We start from the raw sequence: 22,014 nt of genomic DNA, 5'->3' as shown, positions 1-22,014 counted from the left end.
CCTCTCCCTATGAATCTCAATGCACGTGTGAAAATGGCGGCGACGCGCGGCTCCTTATATAGAATCCGAGTCTCGCGATAGAATACGAGCCTCGCGAGAATCCGACAGCGGGATGATGACGTTCGGGCGCGCTCGGGTTAGCCGAGCAAGGCGGGAAGATCCGAGTCTGCCTCGGATCCGTGTAAAAAGGCTGACGTTCGGGGGGGTTCGGATTCCGAGGAACCGAACCCGCTCATCACTATAAAAAAGCAGATTATATTGTCATCAAGGATTGTGTATTGAACTCTTTAGTCTGAAAGTCTGCACAACATATCACTTGTGGCTTCTAACAACTGTGCAATTAACAAAGGGCACTATAAAAAGTTGAAAGACTTAAACTGGCCATTGAGCGGAGTGCGGACACGCTTAAGGGCCCCACACACTGGTCGATACCAGTGAAAGATATGAACGATCTCGTTCATTAATGAGCGAGATACCATTCATATCTTTCAGTGTGGAGGCACCAACGATGAACGATGCACGGCCCCGCGCTCGTTTATCGTTGGTGCCCCGTCGCTTGTGCATGCAGGCCAATATGGACAATCTTGTCCATATTTGCATGCACTGCTATGGAGCGGGGTGACAGGGGGAGTGAAGAAACTTCACTCCCCCCGTCACAACACCCCCACCCCCCCGCCGCTGGGTCGCCCGTCTGCCGTATCGGCCGCCGGGCATCTCGGCGGCGCGTCGACCAATGTGTAGGGGGCATTAGAGAGACTGATTATATATAATTTTTTTTAATGACTTTTTACTTTAAAATATTCGGCATAAATTGAGTTATTCTATACCTCACTCACAAATTGCCATATCGTATGTTTGTGACAACATTGTGCCCAATAAGAGATAATTACGAGACTTAGATGGCATTGAATTGAATTTAAATCGAATATACTTTGTATATGGAATATTTTATGTGACTTGTTTCTTATTGTGTATTAAATGATAATTTTTTATTGTAAGATCAATTTTTATGTGTTATTGCAAAGATGTATCCTTCACTGAGTGATGACAAAATACCACTTACAAAGTGTATAAATCTAAGGAGTGAGGTTGATCATCAATTGGAAATAGCAGCGCTCCCATATATTACTTTTTTGCTTTTTCATTACATTGTCCACATCCCTGGTAGTCCAAGAGGAGGCAGCCCATGAATAATGCAATGGCATGTAGTAGAGATGTGCACTTGAAATTTTTCGGGTTATGTGTTTTGGTTTTGGGTTCGGTTCCGCGGCCGTGTTTTGGGTTCGACCGCGTTTTGGCAAAACCTCACCGAATTTTTTTTGTCGGATTCGGGTGTGTTTTGGATTCAGGTGTTTTTTTCAAAAAACACTAAAAAACAGCTTAAATCATAGAATTTGGGGGTCATTTTGACCCCAAAGTATTATTAACCTCAAAAACCATAATTTCCACTCATTTTCAGTCTATTCTGAACACCTCACACCTCACAATATTATTTTTAGTCCTAAAATTTGCACCGAGGTCGCTGGATGACTAAGCTAAGCGACCCTAGTGGCCGACACAAACACCTGGCCCATCTAGGAGTGGCACTGCAGTGTCACGCAGGATGGCCCTTCCAAAAAACACTCCCCAAACAGCACATGACGCAAAGAAAAAAAGAGGCGCAATGAGGTAGCTGTGTGAGTAAGCTAAGCGACCCTAGTGGCCGACACAAACACCTGGCCCATCTAGGAGTGGCACTGCAGTGTCACGCAGGATGGCCCTTCCAAAAAACACTCCCCAAACAGCACATGACGCAAAGAAAAAAAGAGGCGCAATGAGGTAGCTGTGTGAGTAATATAAGCGACCCTAGTGGCCGACACAAACACCTGGCCCATCTAGGAGTGGCACTGCAGTGTCACGCAGGATGGCCCTTCCAAAAAACACTCCCCAAACAGCACATGACGCAAAGAAAAATGAAAGAAAAAAGAGGTGCAAGATGGAATTGTCCTTGGGCCCTCCCACCCACCCTTATGTTGTATAAACAGGACATGCACACTTTAACCAACCCATCATTTCAGTGACAGGGTCTGCCACACGACTGTGACTGAAATGACGGGTTGGTTTGGACCCCCACCAAAAAAGAAGCAATTAATCTCTCCTTGCACAAACTGGCTCTACAGAGGCAAGATGTCCACCTCATCATCATCCTCCGATATATCACCGTGTACATCCCCCTCCTCACAGATTATCAATTCGTCCCCACTGGAATCCACCATCTCAGCTCCCTGTGTACTTTGTGGAGGCAATTGCTGCTGGTCAATGTCTCCACGGAGGAATTGATTATAATTCATTTTAATGAACATCATCTTCTCCACATTTTCTGGAAGTAACCTCGTACGCCGATTGCTGACAAGGTGAGCGGCGGCACTAAACACTAGAGATGAGCGGGTTCGGTTTCTTTGAATCCGAACCCGCACGAACTTCACTTTTTTTTCCACGGGTCCGAGCGACTCGGATCTTCCCGCCTTGCTCGGTTAACCCGAGCGCGCCCGAACGTCATCATGACGCTGTCGGATTCTCGCGAGGCTCGGATTCTATCGCGAGACTCGGATTCTATATAAGGAGCCGCGCGTCGCCGCCATTTTCACTCGTGCATTGAGATTGATAGGGAGAGGACGTGTCTGGCGTCCTCTCCATTAGAATAGAGATAGATAGATTAGATAGAGAGAGATTGTGCAGAGTCGCAGACAGAGTTAGTTTACCACAGTCAGTGACCAGTGCAGTTGCTAGTTAACTTTTATTTAATATAATATATCCGTTCACTTCTCTCTGCTATATCCGTTCTCTGCCTGAAAAAAAAAACGATACACAGCACAGTCAGTCACACAGTGTGACTCAGTCTGTGTGCACTCAGCTCAGCCCAGTGTGCTGCACAGTCATCAATGTATAAATTAAAAGCTTATAATTAATTGTGGGGGAGACTGGGGAGCACTGCAGGTTGTTAGCAGGAGCCAGGAGTACAATTATATTAATTAACAGTGCACACTTTTGCTGCAGGAGTGGTGACCAGTGCCTGACCACCAGTATAGTATTGTTGTATACTACTAATATCTCTTTAAATATCAACCAGTCTATATTAGCAGCAGACACAGTACAGTGCGGTAGTTCACGGCTGTGGCTACCTCTGTGTCGGCACACGGCAGGCAGTCCGTCCGACCAGAATTGTATTATTTATTATTATATACCTACCACCTAACCGTGGTTTTTTTTTCATTCTTTATACCGTCATAGTGTCATCCTAATTGTTACGAGTATACTACTATCTCTTTATCAACCAGTGTACAGTGCGGTAGTTCACGGCTGTGGCTACCTCTGTGTCGGCACACGGCAGGCAGTCCGTCCGACCAGAATTGTATTATTTATTATTATATACCTACCACCTAACCGTGGTTTTTTTTTCATTCTTTATACCGTCATAGTGTCATCCTAATTGTTACGAGTATACTACTATCTCTTTATCAACCAGTGTACAGTGCGGTAGTTCACGGCTGTGGCTACCTCTGTGTCGGCACACGGCAGGCAGTCCGTCCGACCAGAATTGTATTATTTATTATTATATACCTACCACCTAACCGTGGTTTTTTTTTCATTCTTTATACCGTCATAGTGTCATCCTAATTGTTACGAGTATACTACTATCTCTTTATCAACCAGTGTACAGTGCGGTAGTTCACGGCTGTGGCTACCTCTGTGTCGGCACACGGCAGGCAGTCCGTCCGACCAGAATTGTATTATTTATTATTATATACCTACCACCTAACCGTGGTTTTTTTTTCATTCTTTATACCGTCATAGTGTCATCCTAATTGTTACGAGTATACTACTATCTCTTTATCAACCAGTGTACAGTGCGGTAGTTCACGGCTGTGGCTACCTCTGTGTCGGCAGTCGGCAGGCAGTCCGTCCATCCATAATTGTATTATTATTATAATATATACCACCTAACCGTGGTTTTTTTTTCATTCTTTATACCGTCATAGTGTCATACTAGTTGTTACGAGTATACTACTATCTCTTTATCAACCAGTGTACAGTGCGGTAGTTCACGGCTGTGGCTACCTCTGTGTCGGCAGTCGGCAGGCAGTCCGTCCATCCATAATTGTATTATTATTATAATATATACCACCTAACTGTGGTTTTTTTTGCATTCTTTATACCGTCGTCATAGTGTCATACTAGTTGTTACGAGTATACTACTATCTCTTTATCAACCAGTGTACAGTGCGGTAGTTCACGGCTGTGGCTACCTCTGTGTCGGCAGTCGGCAGGCAGTCCGTCCATCCATAATTGTATTATTATTATAATATATACCACCTAACCGTGGTTTTTTTTTCATTCTTTATACCGTCGTCATAGTGTCATACTAGTTGTTACGAGTATACTACTATCTCTTTATCAACCAGTGTACAGTGCGGTAGTTCACGGCTGTGGCTACCTCTGTGTCGGCAGTCGGCAGGCAGTCCGTCCATCCATAATTGTATTATTATTATAATATATACCACCTAACCGTGGTTTTTTTTTCATTCTTTATACCGTCGTCATAGTGTCATACTAGTTGTTACGAGTATACTACTATCTCTTTATCAACCAGTGTACAGTGCGGTAGTTCACGGCTGTGGCTACCTCTGTGTCGGCAGTCGGCAGGCAGTCCGTCCATCCATAATTGTATTATTATTATAATATATACCACCTAACCGTGGTTTTTTTTCCATTCTTTATACCGTCGTCATAGTGTCATACTAGTTGTTACGAGTATACTACTATCTCTTTATCAACCAGTGTACAGTGCGGTAGTTCACGGCTGTGGCTACCTCTGTGTCGGCAGTCGGCAGGCAGTCCGTCCATCCATAATTGTATTATTATTATAATATATACCACCTAACCGTGGTTTTTTTATACCACCTAACCGTGGCAGTCCGTCCATAATTGTATACTAGTATCCAATCCATCCATCTCCATTGTTTACCTGAGGTGCCTTTTAGTTCTGCCTATAAAATATGGAGAACAAAAAAGTTGAGGTTCCAAAATTAGGGAAAGATCAAGATCCACTTCCACCTCGTGCTGAAGCTGCTGCCACTAGTCATGGCCGAGACGATGAAATGCCAGCAACGTCGTCTGCCAAGGCCGATGCCCAATGTCATAGTACAGAGCATGTCAAATCCAAAACACCAAATATCAGAAAAAAAAGGACTCCAAAACCTAAAATAAAATTGTCGGAGGAGAAGCGTAAACTTGCCAATATGCCATTTACCACACGGAGTGGCAAGGAACGGCTGAGGCCCTGGCCTATGTTCATGGCTAGTGGTTCAGCTTCACATGAGGATGGAAGCACTCAGCCTCTCGCTAGAAAACTGAAAAGACTCAAGCTGGCAAAAGCACCGCAAAGAACTGTGCGTTCTTTGAAATCCCAAATCCACAAGGAGAGTCCAATTGTGTCGTTTGCGATGCCTGACCTTCCCAACACTGGACGTGAAGAGCATGCGCCTTCCACCATTTGCACGCCCCCTGCAAGTGCTGGAAGGAGCACCCGCAGTCCAGTTCCTGATAGTCAGATTGAAGATGTCAGTGTTGAAGTACACCAGGATGAGGAGGATATGGGTGTTGCTGGCGCTGGGGAGGAAATTGACCAGGAGGATTCTGATGGTGAGGTGGTTTGTTTAAGTCAGGCACCCGGGGAGACACCTGTTGTCCGTGGGAGGAATATGGCCGTTGACATGCCAGGTGAAAATACCAAAAAAATCAGCTCTTCGGTGTGGAGGTATTTCACCAGAAATGCGGACAACAGGTGTCAAGCCGTGTGTTCCCTTTGTCAAGCTGTAATAAGTAGGGGTAAGGACGTTAACCACCTCGGAACATCCTCCCTTATACGTCACCTGCAGCGCATTCATAATAAGTCAGTGACAAGTTCAAAAACTTTGGGTGACAGCGGAAGCAGTCCACTGACCAGTAAATCCCTTCCTCTTGTAACCAAGCTCACGCAAACCACCCCACCAACTCCCTCAGTGTCAATTTCCTCCTTCCCCAGGAATGCCAATAGTCCTGCAGGCCATGTCACTGGCAAGTCTGACGAGTCCTCTCCTGCCTGGGATTCCTCCGATGCATCCTTGCGTGTAACGCCTACTGCTGCTGGCGCTGCTGTTGTTGCCGCTGGGAGTCGATGGTCATCCCAGAGGGGAAGTCGTAAGCCCACTTGTACTACTTCCAGTAAGCAATTGACTGTTCAACAGTCCTTTGCGAGGAAGATGAAATATCACAGCAGTCATCCTACTGCAAAGCGGATAACTGAGGCCTTGGCATCCTGGGTGGTGAGAAACGTGGTTCCGGTATCCATCATTACTGCAGAGCCAACTAGAGACTTGTTGGAGGTACTGTGTCCCCGGTACCAAATACCATCTAGGTTCCATTTCTCTAGGCAGGCGATACCGAAAATGTACACAGACCTCAGAAAAAGAGTCACCAGTGTCCTAAAAAATGCAGCTGTACCCAATGTCCACTTAACCACGGACATGTGGACAAGTGGAGCAGGGCAGGGTCAGGACTATATGACTGTGACAGCCCACTGGGTAGATGTATGGACTCCCGCCGCAAGAACAGCAGCGGCGGCACCAGTAGCAGCATCTCGCAAACGCCAACTCTTTCCTAGGCAGGCTACGCTTTGTATCACCGCTTTCCAGAATACGCACACAGCTGAAAACCTCTTACGGCAACTGAGGAAGATCATCGCGGAATGGCTTACCCCAATTGGACTCTCCTGTGGATTTGTGGCATCGGACAACGCCAGCAATATTGTGTGTGCATTAAATCTGGGCCAATTCCAGCACGTCCCATGTTTTGCACATACCTTGAATTTGGTGGTGCAGAATTTTTTAAAAAACGACAGGGGCGTGCAAGAGATGCTGTCGGTGGCCAGAAGAATTGCGGGACACTTTCGGCGTACAGGCACCACGTACAGAAAACTGGAGCACCACCAAAAACTACTGAACCTGCCCTGCCATCATCTGAAGCAAGAAGTGGTAACGAGGTGGAATTCAACCCTCTATATGCTTCAGAGGTTGGAGGAGCAGCAAAAGGCCATTCAAGCCTATACAATTGAGCACGATATAGTAGGTGGAATGCACCTGTCTCAAGTGCAGTGGAGAATGATTTCAACGTTGTGCAAGGTTCTGATGCCCTTTGAACTTGCCACACGTGAAGTCAGTTCAGACACTGCCAGCCTGAGTCAGGTCATTCCCCTCATCAGGCTTTTGCAGAAGAAGCTGGAGGCATTGAAGAAGGAGCTAACACGGAGCGATTCCGCTAGGCATGTGGGACTTGTGGATGCAGCCCTTAATTCGCTTAACAAGGATTCACGGGTGGTCAATCTGTTGAAATCAGAGCACTACATTTTGGCCACCGTGCTCGATCCTAGATTTAAAGCCTACCTTGGATCTCTCTTTCCGGCAGACACAGGTCTGCTGGGGTTGAAAGACCTGCTGGTGACAAAATTGTCAAGTCAAGCGGAACGCGACCTGTCAACATCTCCTCCTTCACATTCTCCCGCAACTGGGGGTGCGAGGAAAAGGCTCAGAATTCCGAGCCCACCCGCTGGCGGTGATGCAGGGCAGTCTGGAGCGACTGCTGATGCTGACATCTGGTCCGGACTGAAGGACCTGACAACGATTACGGACATGTCGTCTACTGTCACTGCATATGATTCTCTCAACATTGATAGAATGGTGGAGGATTATATGAGTGACCGCATCCAAGTAGGCACGTCACACAGTCCGTACTTATACTGGCAGGAAAAAGAGGCAATTTGGAGGCCCTTGCACAAACTGGCTTTATTCTACCTAAGTTGCCCTCCCACAAGTGTGTACTCCGAAAGAGTGTTTAGTGCCGCCGCTCACCTTGTCAGCAATCGGCGTACGAGGTTACATCCAGAAAATGTGGAGAAGATGATGTTCATTAAAATGAATTATAATCAATTCCTCCGCGGAGACATTGACCAGCAGCAATTGCCTCCACAAAGTACACAGGGAGCTGAGATGGTGGATTCCAGTGGGGACGAATTGATAATCTGTGAGGAGGGGGATGTACACGGTGATATATCGGAGGGTGAAGATGAGGTGGACATCTTGCCTCTGTAGAGCCAGTTTGTGCAAGGAGAGATTAATTGCTTCTTTTTTGGGGGGGGTCCAAACCAACCCGTCATATCAGTCACAGTCGTGTGGCAGACCCTGTCACTGAAATGATGGGTTGGTTAAAGTGTGCATGTCCTGTTTTGTTTATACAACATAAGGGTGGGTGGGAGGGCCCAAGGATAATTCCATCTTGCACCTCTTTTTTCTTTTCTTTTTCTTTGCATCATGTGCTGATTGGGGAGGGTTTTTTGGAAGGGACATCCTGCGTGACACTGCAGTGCCACTCCTAGATGGGCCCGGTGTTTGTGTCGGCCACTAGGGTCGCTAATCTTACTCACACAGCTACCTCATTGCGCCTCTTTTTTTCTTTGCGTCATGTGCTGTTTGGGGAGGGTTTTTTGGAAGGGACATCCTGCGTGACACTGCAGTGCCACTCCTAGATGTGCCCGGTGTTTGTGTCGGCCACTAGGGTCGCTAATCTTACTCACACAGTCAGCTACCTCATTGCGCCTCTTTTTTTCTTTGCGTCATGTGCTGTTTGGGGAGGGTTTTTTGGAAGGGCCATCCTGCGTGACACTGCAGTGCCACTCCTAGATGGGCCCGGTGTTTGTGTCGGCCACTAGGGTCGCTTATCTTACTCACACAGCGACCTCGGTGCAAATTTTAGGACTAAAAATAATATTGTGAGGTGTGATGTGTTCAGAATAGGCTGAAAATGAGTGTAAATTATGTTTTTTGAGGTTAATAATACTTTGGGATCAAAATTACCCCCAAATTCTATGATTTAAGCTGTTTTTTAGGGTTTTTTTAAAAAAACACCCGAATCCAAAACACACCCGAATCCGACAAAAAAAATTCGGTGAGGTTTTGCCAAAACGCGTTCGAACCCAAAACACGGCCGCGGAACCGAACCCAAAACCAAAACACAAAACCCGAAAAATTTCCGGCGCTCATCTCTACTAAACACTCTTTCGGAGTACACACTTGTGGGAGGGCAACTTGGTAGAATAAAGCCAGTTTGTGCAAGGGCCTCCAAATTGCCTCTTTTTCCTGCCAGTATAAGTACGGACTGTCTGACGTGCCTACTTGGATGCGGTCACTCATATAATCCTCCACCATTCTTTCAATGGGGAGAGAATCATATGCAGTGACAGTAGACGACATGTCCGTATCCGTAATCGTTGGCAGGTCCTTCAGTCCGGACCAGATGTCAGCATCAGCAGTCGCTCCAGACTGCCCTGCATCACCGCCAGCGGGTGGGCTCGGAATTCTGAGCCTTTTCCTCGCACCCCCAGTTGCGGGAGAATGTGAAGGAGGAGATGTTGACAGGTCGCGTTCCGCTTGACTTGACAATTTTCTCACCAGCAGGTCTTTGAACCCCAGCAGACTTGTGTCTGCCGGAAAGAGAGATCCAAGGTAGGTTTTAAATCTAGGATCGAGCACGGTGGCCAAAATGTAGTGCTCTGATTTCAACAGATTGACAACCCGTGAATCCTTGTTAAGCGAATTAAGGGCTCCATCCACAAGTCCCACATGCCTAGCGGAATCGCTCTGTGTTAGCTCCTCCTTCAATGTCTCCAGCTTCTTCTGCAAAAGCCTGATGAGGGGAATGACCTGACTCAGGCTGGCAGTGTCTGAACTGACTTCACGTGTGGCAAGTTCAAAGGGCAGCAGAACCTTGCACAACGTTGAAATCATTCTCCACTGCGCTTGAGACAGGTGCATTCCACCTCCTATATCGTGCTCAATTGTATAGGCTTGAATGGCCTTTTGCTGCTCCTCCAACCTCTGAAGCATATATAGGGTTGAATTCCACCTCGTTACCACTTCTTGCTTCAGATGATGGCAGGGCAGGTTCAGGCATTTTTGGTGGTGCTCCAGTCTTCTGTACGTGGTGCCTGTACGCCGAAAGTGTCCCACAATTCTTCTGGCCACCGACAGCATCTCTTGCACGCCCCTCTCGTTTTTTAAATAATTCTGCACCACCAAATTCAAGGTATGTGCAAAACATGGGACGTGCTGGAATTTGCCCATATTTAATGCACACACAATATTGCTGGCGTTGTCCGATGCCACAAATCCACAGGAGAGTCCAATTGGGGTAAGCCATTCCGCGATGATCTTCCTCAGTTGCCGTAAGAGGTTTTCAGCTGTGTGCGTATTCTGGAAACCGGTGATACAAAGATGCCTAGGAAAGAGTTGGCGTTTGCGAGATGCTGCTACTGGTGCCGCCGCTGCTGTTCTTGCGGCGGGAGTCCATACATCTACCCAGTGGGCTGTCACAGTCATATAGTCCTGACCCTGCCCTGCTCCACTTGTCCACATGTCCGTGGTTAAGTGGACATTGGGTACAACTGCATTTTTTAGGACACTGGTGAGTCTTTTTCTGACGTCCGTGTACATTCTCGGTATCGCCTGCCTAGAGAAGTGGAACCTAGATGGTATTTGGTAACGGGGGCACACTACCTAAAGAAATTGTCTAATTCCCTGTGAACTAACGGCGGATACCGGACGCACGTCTAACACCAACATAGTTGTCAAGGCCTCAGTTATCCGCTTTGCAACAGGATGACTGCTGTGATATTTCATCTTCCTCGCAAAGGACTGTTGGACAGTCAATTGCTTACTGGAAGTAGTACAAGTGGTCTTCCGACTTCCCTTCTGGGATGACCATCGACTCCCAGCAGCAACAACAGCAGCGCCAGCAGCAGTAGGCGTTACACGCAAGGATGCATCGGAGGAATCCCAGGCAGGAGAGGACTCGTCAGAATTGCCAGTGACATGGCCTGCAGGACTATTGGCATTCCTGGGGAAGGAGGAAATTGACACTGAGGGAGTTGATGGGGTGGTTTGCGTGAGCTTGGTTACAAGAGGAAGGGATTTACTGGTCAGTGGACTGCTTCCGCTGTCGCCCAAAGTTTTTGAACTTGTCACTGACTTATTATGAATGCGCTGCAGGTGACGTATAAGGGAGGATGTTCCGAGGTGGTTAACGTCCTTACCTCTACTTATTACAGCTTGACAAAGGCAACACACGGCTTGACAAATGTTGTCCGCATTTCTGTTGAAATACTTCCACACCGAAGAGCTGATTTTTTTGGTATTTTCACCAGGCATGTCAATGGCCATATTCCTCCCACGGACAACAGGTGTCTCCCCGGGTGCCTGACTTAAACAAACCACCTCACCATCAGAATCCTCCTTGTCAATTTCCTCCCCAGCGCCAGCAACACCCATATCCTCCTCATCCTGGTGTACTTCAACACTGACATCTTCAATCTGACTATCAGGAACTGGACTGCGGGTGCTCCTTCCAGCACTTGCAGGGGGCGTGCAAATGGTGGAAGGCGCATGCTCTTCACGTCCAGTGTTGGGAAGGTCAGGCATCGCAACCGACACAATTGGACTCTCCTTGTGGATTTGGGATTTCGAAGAACGCACAGTTCTTTGCTGTGCTTTTGCCAGCTTGAGTCTTTTCATTTTTCTAGCGAGAGGCTGAGTGCTTTCATCCTCATGTGAAGCTGAACCACTAGCCATGAACATAGGCCAGGGCCTCAGCCGTTCCTTGCCACTCCGTGTGGTAAATGGCATATTGGCAAGTTTACGCTTCTCCTCCGACAATTTTATTTTAGATTTTTGAGTCCTTTTTTTACTGATATTTGGTGTTTTGGATTTTACATGCTCTGTACTATGACATTGGGCATCGGCCTTGGCAGACGACGTTGCTGGCATTTCATCGTCTCGGCCATGACTAGTGGCAGCAGCTTCAGCACGAGGTGGAAGTCGATCTTGATCTTTCCCTATTTTTGGAACCTCAACATTTTTGTTCTCCATATTTTAATAGGCACAACTAAAAGGCACCTCAGGTAAACAATGGAGATGGATGGATACTAGTATACTTATGGATGACGAGCGACTGCCGACACAGAGGTAGCTACAGTCGTGGACTACCGTACTGTGTCTGCTGCTAATATAGACTGGATGATAATGAGATAAAATTAAAATATATATATATATCACACTAGTACTGCTGCCGGACAGGTATATATTATGTAATGACGGACCTGCTGGACACTGTCTGTCAGCACTGCAGACTCCTAAAGTAAGCTACTAGTATCAAGAAGATAGAAAAAAAAAAAAACACGGGTAGGTGGTATACAATTATGGATGGACGAGCGACTGCCGACACAGAGGTAGCTACAGCCGTGGACTACCGTACTGTGGAGGTCATTCCGAGTTGTTCGCTCGCAAGGCGATTTTAGCAGAGTTGCTCACGCTAAGCCGCCGCCTACTGGGAGTGAATCTTAGCATCTTAAAATTGCGAACGAAGTATTCGCAATATTGTGATTACACACCTCGAAGCAGTTTCTGAGTAGCTTCAGACTTACTCGGCATCTGCGATCAGTTCAGTGCTTGTCGTTCCTGGTTTGACGTCACAAACACTCCCAGCGTTCGCCCAGACACTCCTCCGTTTCTCCGGCCACTCCTGCGTTTTTTCCGGAAACGGTAGCGTTTTTTCCCACACGCCCATAAAACGGCCAGTTTCCGCCCAGTAACACCCATTTCCTGTCAATCACATTACGATCGCCAGACCGATGAAAAAGCCGTGAGTAAAATTACTAAGTGCATAGCAAATTTACTTGGCGCAGTCGCAGTGCGGACATTGCGCATGCGCATTAAGCGGAAAATCGCTGCGATGCGAAGATTTTTACCGAACGAACAACTCGGAATGAGGGCCTGTGTCTGCTGCTAATATAGACTGGATGATAATGAGATAACATTAAAATATATATATATATCACACTAGTACTGCAGCCGGACAGGTATATATTATGTAATGACGGACCTGCTGGACACTGTCTGTCAGCACTGCAGACTCCTAAAGTAAGCTACTAGTATCAAGAAGATAGAAAAAAAAAACCACGGGTAGGTGGTATACAATTATGGATGGACGAGCAACTGCCGACACAGAGGTAGCTACAGCCGTGGACTACCGTACTGTGTCTGCTGCTAATATAGACTGGATGATAATGAGATAAAATAAAAATATATATATATATCACACTAGTACTGCAGCCGGACAGGTATATATTATGTAATGACGGACCTGCTGGACACTGTCTGTCAGACTCAGCACTGCAGACTCCTAAAGTAAGCTACTAGTATCAAGAAGATAGAAAGAAAAAAAAAACACGGGTAGGTGGTATACAATTATGGATGGACGAGCGACTGCCGACACAGAGGTAGCTACAGCCGTGGACTACCGTACTGTGTCTGCTGCTAATATAGACTGGATGATAATGAGATAAAATTAAAATATATATATATATATCACACTAGTACTGCAGCCGGACAGGTATATATTATGTAATGACGGACCTGCTGGACACTGTCTGTCAGCACTGCAGACTCCTAAAGTAAGCTACTAGTATCAAGAAGATAGAAAAAAAAAAACCACGGGTAGGTGGTATACAATTATGGATGGACGAGCGACTGCCGACACAGAGGTAGCTACAGCCGTGGACTACCGTACTGTGTCTGCTGCTAATATAGACTGGATGATAATGAGATAAAATTAAAATATATATATATCACACTAGTACTGCAGCCGGACAGGTATATATTATGTAATGACGGACCTGCTGGACACTGTCTGCAGAATGCGTTTATAAAAACACCACACGACGAGTGTTTAACTTTTTCAGGCAGACAATCACAATATACTGGTGGTCAGCAGACAATCACAATACTGGTGGTCAGTGGTCACTGGTCAGTCACACTGGCAGTGGCACTCTGGCAGCAAAAGTGTGCACTGTACTTAAAATATGTACTCCTGCTATAACTGCTCCCCAGTCTCCCCCACAATTAAGCTGTGTGAGCAGTGAGCACTCAGCACAGTCAGATAATGATATACAGTATTACATATGATGCAGCACACTGGGCTGAGCACAGATATGGTATGTGACTGTGTCACACTGTGTATCGTTTTTTTTCAGGCAGAGAACGGATTAATTAAACTGGTGGTCACTGGTCACACTATCAGCAGCAAGTAGTACTCCTCCTAATAATATGCTCCCCAAAATTTGTGTCTCTCTCTAGTACTCTAGTCTAAACGGAGAGGACGCCAGCCACGTCCTCTCCCTATCAATCTCAATGCACGTGTGAAAATGGCGGCGACGCGCGGCTCCTTATATAGAATCCGAGTCTCGCGATAGAATCCGAGCCTCGCGAGAATCCGACAGCGGGATGATGACGTTCGGGCGCGCTCGGGTTAACCGAGCAAGGCGGGAAGATCCGAGTCGCTCGGCCCCGTGTAAAAAAACCTGAAGTTCGGGCGGGTTCGGATTCCGAGGAACCGAACCCGCTCATCTCTAGCATGTAGCCATCAAACCTTAGCAGTAACATAGCATCTGGGGGGTCTTGCAATGGCGCTTGCTGGATTCTAATTACTCCAGTCAATGCAGTATCTCCTGGGAGTCACAGAAGGCAAAGTGCCTCAACAAGGGACACTGTCAAAATATGTGCAAACATCCAGGCAGATTCAGTGAATTTGCCAGGATTGGTTAAAGGGTACAATACCTGTAAAACGTTTAGTAGAGCCCAGTGTAAGAGTGTACCATCTTGTACCCCTGAATGAATCCTCAGTTCCACAGGCTGATGAGCAACAGTCCTTATATGCACTCTTAAAAATAACACTATTATGCTTACAGTATTCTGCATAACACCTATTACATCTGTATACATGTGACATACAGTGTACATGTACAGTATAACCAGTTTCCCTATTGTCCTGCGCTGAACCCAAACAACATTGTTATTCAGCAGTTGTGGTAAAGGAAGACGCAATGTTTTGTGGCTGATTCTTAATCACACATAAGTCCAAACATGGACACATCTAGCATTTAGCAAACTGCGCATGTGCCTCACTGTGCATACGCACACATGCACACCTTGGCAGAGGCTCCTTGCGAGGGAATAGTGTTAGACAGTAGAGCACTCCGTGTCTGTCTTTGTTCTTAGTGCTAGAGGCAGCTTCCCTGCTCTAGCGTTCACTCTCTAGTGTTAGCTCTGTGTACAGTGTCCGGCGGGACCGCGCTCTTCTCCGCATGTTCTTCCTGGGGGAGAGAAACTGCATGGACGTGCAGCTTCTGTTCTCCTGAGTGTGCCACCTTGTCTACCCCGCAGCCGCATCCTCTGTGTATTCAGTCGCTGTGTCACCGCTGTACTGCATCGCATGTATTCTGTGAGTTCATGCTGCTGCAGAACATCTTCTGTATATTACAAGCTGTTATCGCTGTTACCTGAATAAACCAATCATCCTGGTTAAGTGCCGTTGTGTGGACTAACAACCCTACCGACACCACAACACTCTGCCAACAGGTTATGGGCCCAGGACAGGACCCCAAGTCGGAAAGGCATTCTAGAACAGAGGTACATAAGAAATAAAAGTGCAGCTGATTAAGAAAGGACTAAATTTATTAAATACAGAGAAGAATGTACAGTACAGGGACAGCATGAACTTTGCAAAGCTAAAAGGCTCAGAGAATTACACAAGGTGGAAATTCGCCATGGAGATGTAGCTTAAGCAGGAAAATTTGTGTAAAGTCACAATTGAGCCAGGAGCAGACCCAAACCCAGTTGAAGTGGATAGAGCCATTGGGACAATAGGCTTGGCCATGGTACAACAGGTCTACTCCATTATCAGCGGTAAAGTGTCAGCCAAAGACATGTGGGCAGCTCTGCAAATGGCGTATGAAGACAATGGTCTGATGAGAAGAATAAATTTGAGGCGTATGCTGTATGGGACAAAGTTAAGTGCCTGCAAAGACATGAATGATTATATTGATAAAATACTGTCAATAGCTCAGCAATTGACATCTGTAGGGGCACAGGTGGACGACGAGGAAGTGGCGATGGCGATGTTACAGAATCTGACACCAGAATTCGATTTCCTGGAGTCCTTTGGAGTCTAACAATACCAAGCTGACAACAGAAATTGTAGGAGCCAAGCTGCTGCAGTTACAAGAATGTATTCCTGTCGAGACACATGCTCAGGGTTCTGCCTTATCAAAAGGTACAAAAGGTACTAAGTCCAAAAAGCTCAAGTTTAAGTGTTTTGTATGTCACAAGGTGGGGTACAAGGCCTCAGATTTTAGACTGAGAAATTGCAGTGGTACGCAGAAGAAGCGTGACAAACCAAATGAGTCAGCATTGAATGTAGCAGATAGTCACAAGAAGGATTGCTGGTACATGGACTCGGGGGCCACTAGGCATTGCAGTTGTAATCATTAATGGTTCAATTCACTGACAGCATGTGAACTCATTACAGTAAAAGGGATTTGAGACAAAGTCCTTACTGCTTCAAAATTTGGGACAATCACAGTCTAAGAATTAAAGGTGAAACAGTTATTACGGACTTCCAAGACGTCTTGTTCGTGCCAGACTTGGGAAGCAATCTTATTGCTATAAGCGTCCTGGAGGAAAAGGGTTACAGAGTCCAGTTTGCAAAGGGCAAATGTATGGTGCAAAATGAGAAAGGGACTGTAATTGCTTCAGCAACCTGAGCAACCAACTTTATGTCCTGGACACCGAGGAGGGTTCTGCAATGGCGGCCCCTGATTCAAACCAGTCAATGGAGCTGAGGCACAGGCGCCTAGGTCATTTGAGATATGACAATGGGGTTCATTCCGTGTTGATCGCTAGCTGCCATTGTTTGCAGCACAGCGTTGAGGCTAAAAATTGGCATTTCTGCGCATGCGTGACGTACGGGTGCAACGTCCGTTGTGGTTTTGCACAGGTTCTACCAAGGTTTTCCTTCGCACTGGCCGTTTACAGGGAGTGCTTAGAAAAACACAGGCATGCCAGGGAAAACGCAGGCGTGGCTGGGCGAACGCTGGGTGGGTGGGTGGGTGACATCAAAAGCCAACCCTCCAACGTTAGAATCGCACACGAAGAGTAAGTACAGGGCTGGTCTTGTTCTGCACAAAATGTTTTTGCAGGCGCTCTGCTGCACAGGCGGTCACACTTCTGCTAAGATAAAATACATTCCCCAGTGGGCGGCGGCAAAGCGTTTGCAGTGCTGCTAAAAGTAGCTAGTGAGCAATCAACGCGGAATGACCCCCAACGCCCAGAAACTACTCGATGGAATGGCAACTGGAATCACTGTGAGTAATACTGAGAGACCTGTGTGTGAGAGTTGTATAAAAGGAAAGCAGACTCCCATTCCCTAAGTCGACTAGTAGAGCGGAAATACCATTAGCTCTAGTGCATACTGATGTATGTGGTCCGATGGAGATGGAATCAATGAGTGGTTACAGGTATTTTATAACATTTATTGATGATGCCACAAGGATGACGCGTATATATTTTATGAGAGCTAAAAGTGAAGTTGTCGATAAAATTGTGGAATACAAGGACCCACGGGGAGTCCCAGGGTTCGGTGCCCATAGTATGGGTGTATTCGTTTGTGTGGGGTACGTTGGCAGTTCAGGTGGGCTTGTGACTTCCCTCATGCGGTTGTGCGGACAGTTGTGTCTGGATTGAGGTTGGTTCGCCTAGCGGCTCCCCCTTTTCCTCCCCCCGCCTCTGGCCGTCGGGTGGGTCTCCCCTTTTCGGGTGGGCCCCCTAGAAGGTCCTGGGTAGGTTCCTCATCATTCTGCATTGGTCTCACTCGCCTGGGGGATCAGTCCACGCTGATATTCCGCAAGAGTGGTAGGGTTCGGTTTCTCTCTTTTCACGGGGCACTGCGTTTGGTTTGTGCTGTGGGTCCGGGGCCCCCCGGCCCAGCTGGACATTGCGCTGTATCTATAATGTCAGTATACCCGAGCCACTGCGGGTTGTGCCCAATCACGCTGTCACACACCTGCCCACCACAGGTAGAATACACGATATATGTACTGAAAGGCTGATGGATCTCTGTCAACCCAAATACTGACATAGGTGGGGTTTCCCGTGTCCTTCCCCTGAAGTTTTTTCTCCTTTCTTCTAGAGATGTGCACTTGAAATTTTTCGGGTTTTGTGTTTTGGTTTTGGGTTCGGTTCCGCGGCCGTGTTTTGGGTTCGACCGCGTTTTGGCAAAACCTCACCGATTTTTTTTTGTCGGTTTCGGGTGTGTTTTGGATTCGGGTGTTTTTTTCAAAAAACACTAAAAAACAGCTTAAATCATAGAATTTGGGGGTCATTTTGATCCCAAAGTATTATTAACCTCAAAAACCATAATTTACACTCATTTTCAGTCTACTCTGAATACCTCACACCTCACAATATTATTTTTAGTCCTAAAATTTGCACCGAGGTCGCTGGATGACTAAGCTAAGCGACCCTAGTGGCCGACACAAACACCTGGCCCATCTAGGAGTGGCACTGCAGTGTCACGCAGGATGTCCCTTCCAAAAAACCCTCCCCAAACAGCACATGACGCAAAGAAAAAAAGAGGCGCAATGAGGTAGCTGTGTGAGTAAGCTAAGCGACCCTAGTGGCCGACACAAACACCGGGCCCATCTAGGAGTGGCACTGCAGTGTCACGCAGGATGTCCCTTCCAAAAAACCCTCCCCAAACAGCACATGACGCAAAGAAAAAAAGAGGCGCAATGAGGTAGCTGTGTGAGTAAGCTAAGCGACCCTAGTGGCCGACATAAACACCTGGCCCATCTAGGAGTGGCACTGCAGTGTCACGCAGGATGTCCCTTCCAAAAAACCCTCCCCAAACAGCACATGACGCAAAGAAAAAAAGAGGCGCAATGAGGTAGCTGTGTGAGTAAGCTAAGCGACCCTAGTGGCCGACACAAACACCGGGCCCATCTAGGAGTGGCACTGCAGTGTCACGCAGGATGTCCCTTCCAAAAAACCCTCCCCAAACAGCACATGACGCAAAGAAAAAAAGAGGCGCAATGAGGTAGCTGTGTGAGTAAGCTAAGCGACCCTAGTGGCCGACACAAACACCTGGCCCATCTAGGAGTGGCACTGCAGTGTCACGCAGGATGTCCCTTCCAAAAAACCCTCCCCAAACAGCACATGACGCAAAGAAAAAAAGAGGCGCAATGAGGTAGCTGTGTGAGTAAGATAAGCGACCCTAGTGGCCGACACAAACACCGGGCCCATCTAGGAGTGGCACTGCAGTGGCACGCAGGATGGCCCTTCCAAAAAACCCTCCCCAAACAGCACATGACGCAAAGAAAAAAAGAGGCGCAATGAGGTAGCTGTGTGAGTAAGCTAAGCGACCCTAGTGGCCGACACAAACACCGGGCCCATCTAGGAGTGGCACTGCAGTGTCACGCAGGATGTCCCTTCCAAAAAACCCTCCCCAAACAGCACATGACGCAAAGAAAAAAAGAGGCGCAATGAGGTAGCTGTGTGAGTAAGCTAAGCGACCCTAGTGGCCGACACAAACACCTGGCCCATCTAGGAGTGGCACTGCAGTTTCACGCAGGATGTCCCTTCCAAAAAACCCTCCCCAAACAGCACATGACGCAAAGAAAAAAAGAGGCGCAATGAGGTAGCTGTGTGAGTAAGATAAGCGACCCTAGTGGCCGACACAAACACCGGGCCCATCTAGGAGTGGCACTGCAGTGGCACGCAGGATGGCCCTTCCAAAAAACCCACCCCAAACAGCACATGACGCAAAGAAAAAAAGAGGCGCAATGAGGTAGCTGTGTGAGTAAGATAAGCGACCCTAGTGGCCGACACAAACACCGGGCCCATCTAGGAGTGGCACTGCAGTAGCACGCAGGATGGCCCTTCCAAAAAACCCTCCCCAAACAGCACATGACGCAAAAAATTAAATTAAGAAAAATTAATTAATTAATTAAATTAAGAAAAATTAAAGAAAAAAGAGGTGCAAGATGGAATTGTCCTTGGGCCCTCCCACCCACCCTTATGTTGTATAAACAGGACATGCACACTTTAACAAACCCATCATTTCAGTGACAGGGTCTGCCTCACGACTGTGACTGAAATGACGGGTTGGTTTGGACCCCCACCAAAAAAGAAGCAATTAATCGCTCCTTGCACAAACTGGCTCTACAGAGGCACGATCTCCACCTCATCATCATCCTCCGATATATCACCGTGTACATCCCCCTCCTCACAGATTATCAATTCGTCCCCACTGGAATCCACCATCTCAGCTCCCTGTGTACTTTGTGGAGGCAATTGCTGCTGGTGAATGTCTCCACGGAGGAATTGATTATAATTCATTTTAATGAACATCATCTTCTCCACATTTTCTGGATGTAACCTCGTACGCCGATTGCTGACAAGGTGAGCGGCGGCACTAAACACTCTTTCGGAGTACACACTTGTGGGAGGGCAACTTAGGTAGAATAAAGCCAGTTTGTGCAAGGGCCTCCAAATTGCCTCTTTTTCCTGCCAGTATAAGTACGGACTGTGTGACGTGCCTACTTGGATGCGGTCACTCATATAATCCTCCACCATTCTTTCAATGGTGAGAGAATCATATGCAGTGACAGTAGACGACATGTCCGTAATCGTTGTCAGGTCCTTCAGTCCGGACCAGATGTCAGCATCAGCAGTCGCTCCAGACTGCCCTGCATCACCGCCAGCGGGTGGGCTCGGAATTCTGACCCTTTTCCTCGCACCCCCAGTTGCGGGAGAATGTGAAGGAGGAGATGTTGACAGGTCGCGTTCCGCTTGACTTGACAATTTTCTCACCAGCAGGTCTTTGAACCCCAGCAGACTTGTGTCTGCCGGAAAGAGAGATCCAAGGTAGGCTTTAAATCTAGGATCGAGCACGGTGGCCAAAATGTAGTGCTCTGATTTCAACAGATTGACCACCCGTGAATCCTTGTTAAGCGAATTAAGGGCTCCATCCACAAGTCCCACATACCTAGCGGAATCGCTCCGTGTTAGCTCCTCCTTCAATGTCTCCAGCTTCTTCTGCAAAAGCCTGATGAGGGGAATGACCTGACTCAGGCTGGCAGTGTCTGAACTGACTTCACGTGTGGAAAGTTCAAAGGGCATCAGAACCTTGCACAATGTTGAAATCATTCTCCACTGCGCTTGAGACAGGTGCATTCCACCTCCTATATCGTGCTCAATTGTATAGGCTTGAATGGCCTTTTGCTGCTCCTCCAACCTCTGAAGCATATATAGGGTTGAATTCCACCTCGTTACCACTTCTTGCTTCAGATGATGGCAGGGCAGGTTCAGTTGTTTTTGGTGGTGCTCCAGTCTTCTGTACGTGGTGCCTGTACGCCGAAAGTGTCCCGCAATTCTTCTGGCCACCGACAGCATCTCTTGCACGCCCCTGTCGTTTTTTAAAAAATTCTGCACCACCAAATTCAAGGTATGTGCAAAACATGGGACGTGCTGGAATTTGCCCATGTTTAATGCACACACAATATTGCTGGCGTTGTCCGATGCCACAAATCCACAGGAGAGTCCAATTGGGGTAAGCCATTCCGCGATGATCTTCCTCAGTTGCCGTAAGAGGTTTTCAGCTGTGTGCGTATTCTGGAAAGCGGTGATACAAAGCGTAGCCTGCCTAGGAAAGAGTTGGCGTTTGCGAGATGCTGCTACTGGTGCCGCCGCTGCTGTTCTTGCGGCGGGAGTCCATACATCTACCCAGTGGGCTGTCACAGTCATATAGTCCTGACCCTGCCCTGCTCCACTTGTCCACATGTCCGTGGTTAAGTGGACATTGGGTACAACTGCATTTTTTAGGACACTGGTGAGTCTTTTTCTGACGTCCGTGTACATTCTCGGTATCGCCTGCCTAGAGAAGTGGAACCTAGATGGTATTTGGTAACAAGGGCACACTGCCTCAATAAATTGTCTAGTTCCCTGTGAACTAACGGCGGATACCGGACGCACGTCTAACACCAACATAGTTGTCAAG

This window comes from Pseudophryne corroboree, chromosome 7, assembly GCF_028390025.1.
Source record: "Pseudophryne corroboree isolate aPseCor3 chromosome 7, aPseCor3.hap2, whole genome shotgun sequence".
Classification (NCBI taxonomy): domain Eukaryota; kingdom Metazoa; phylum Chordata; class Amphibia; order Anura; family Myobatrachidae; genus Pseudophryne; species Pseudophryne corroboree.
The sequence above is the reverse complement of the archived record's forward strand: the minus strand, read 5'-3'. Positions refer to the sequence as shown.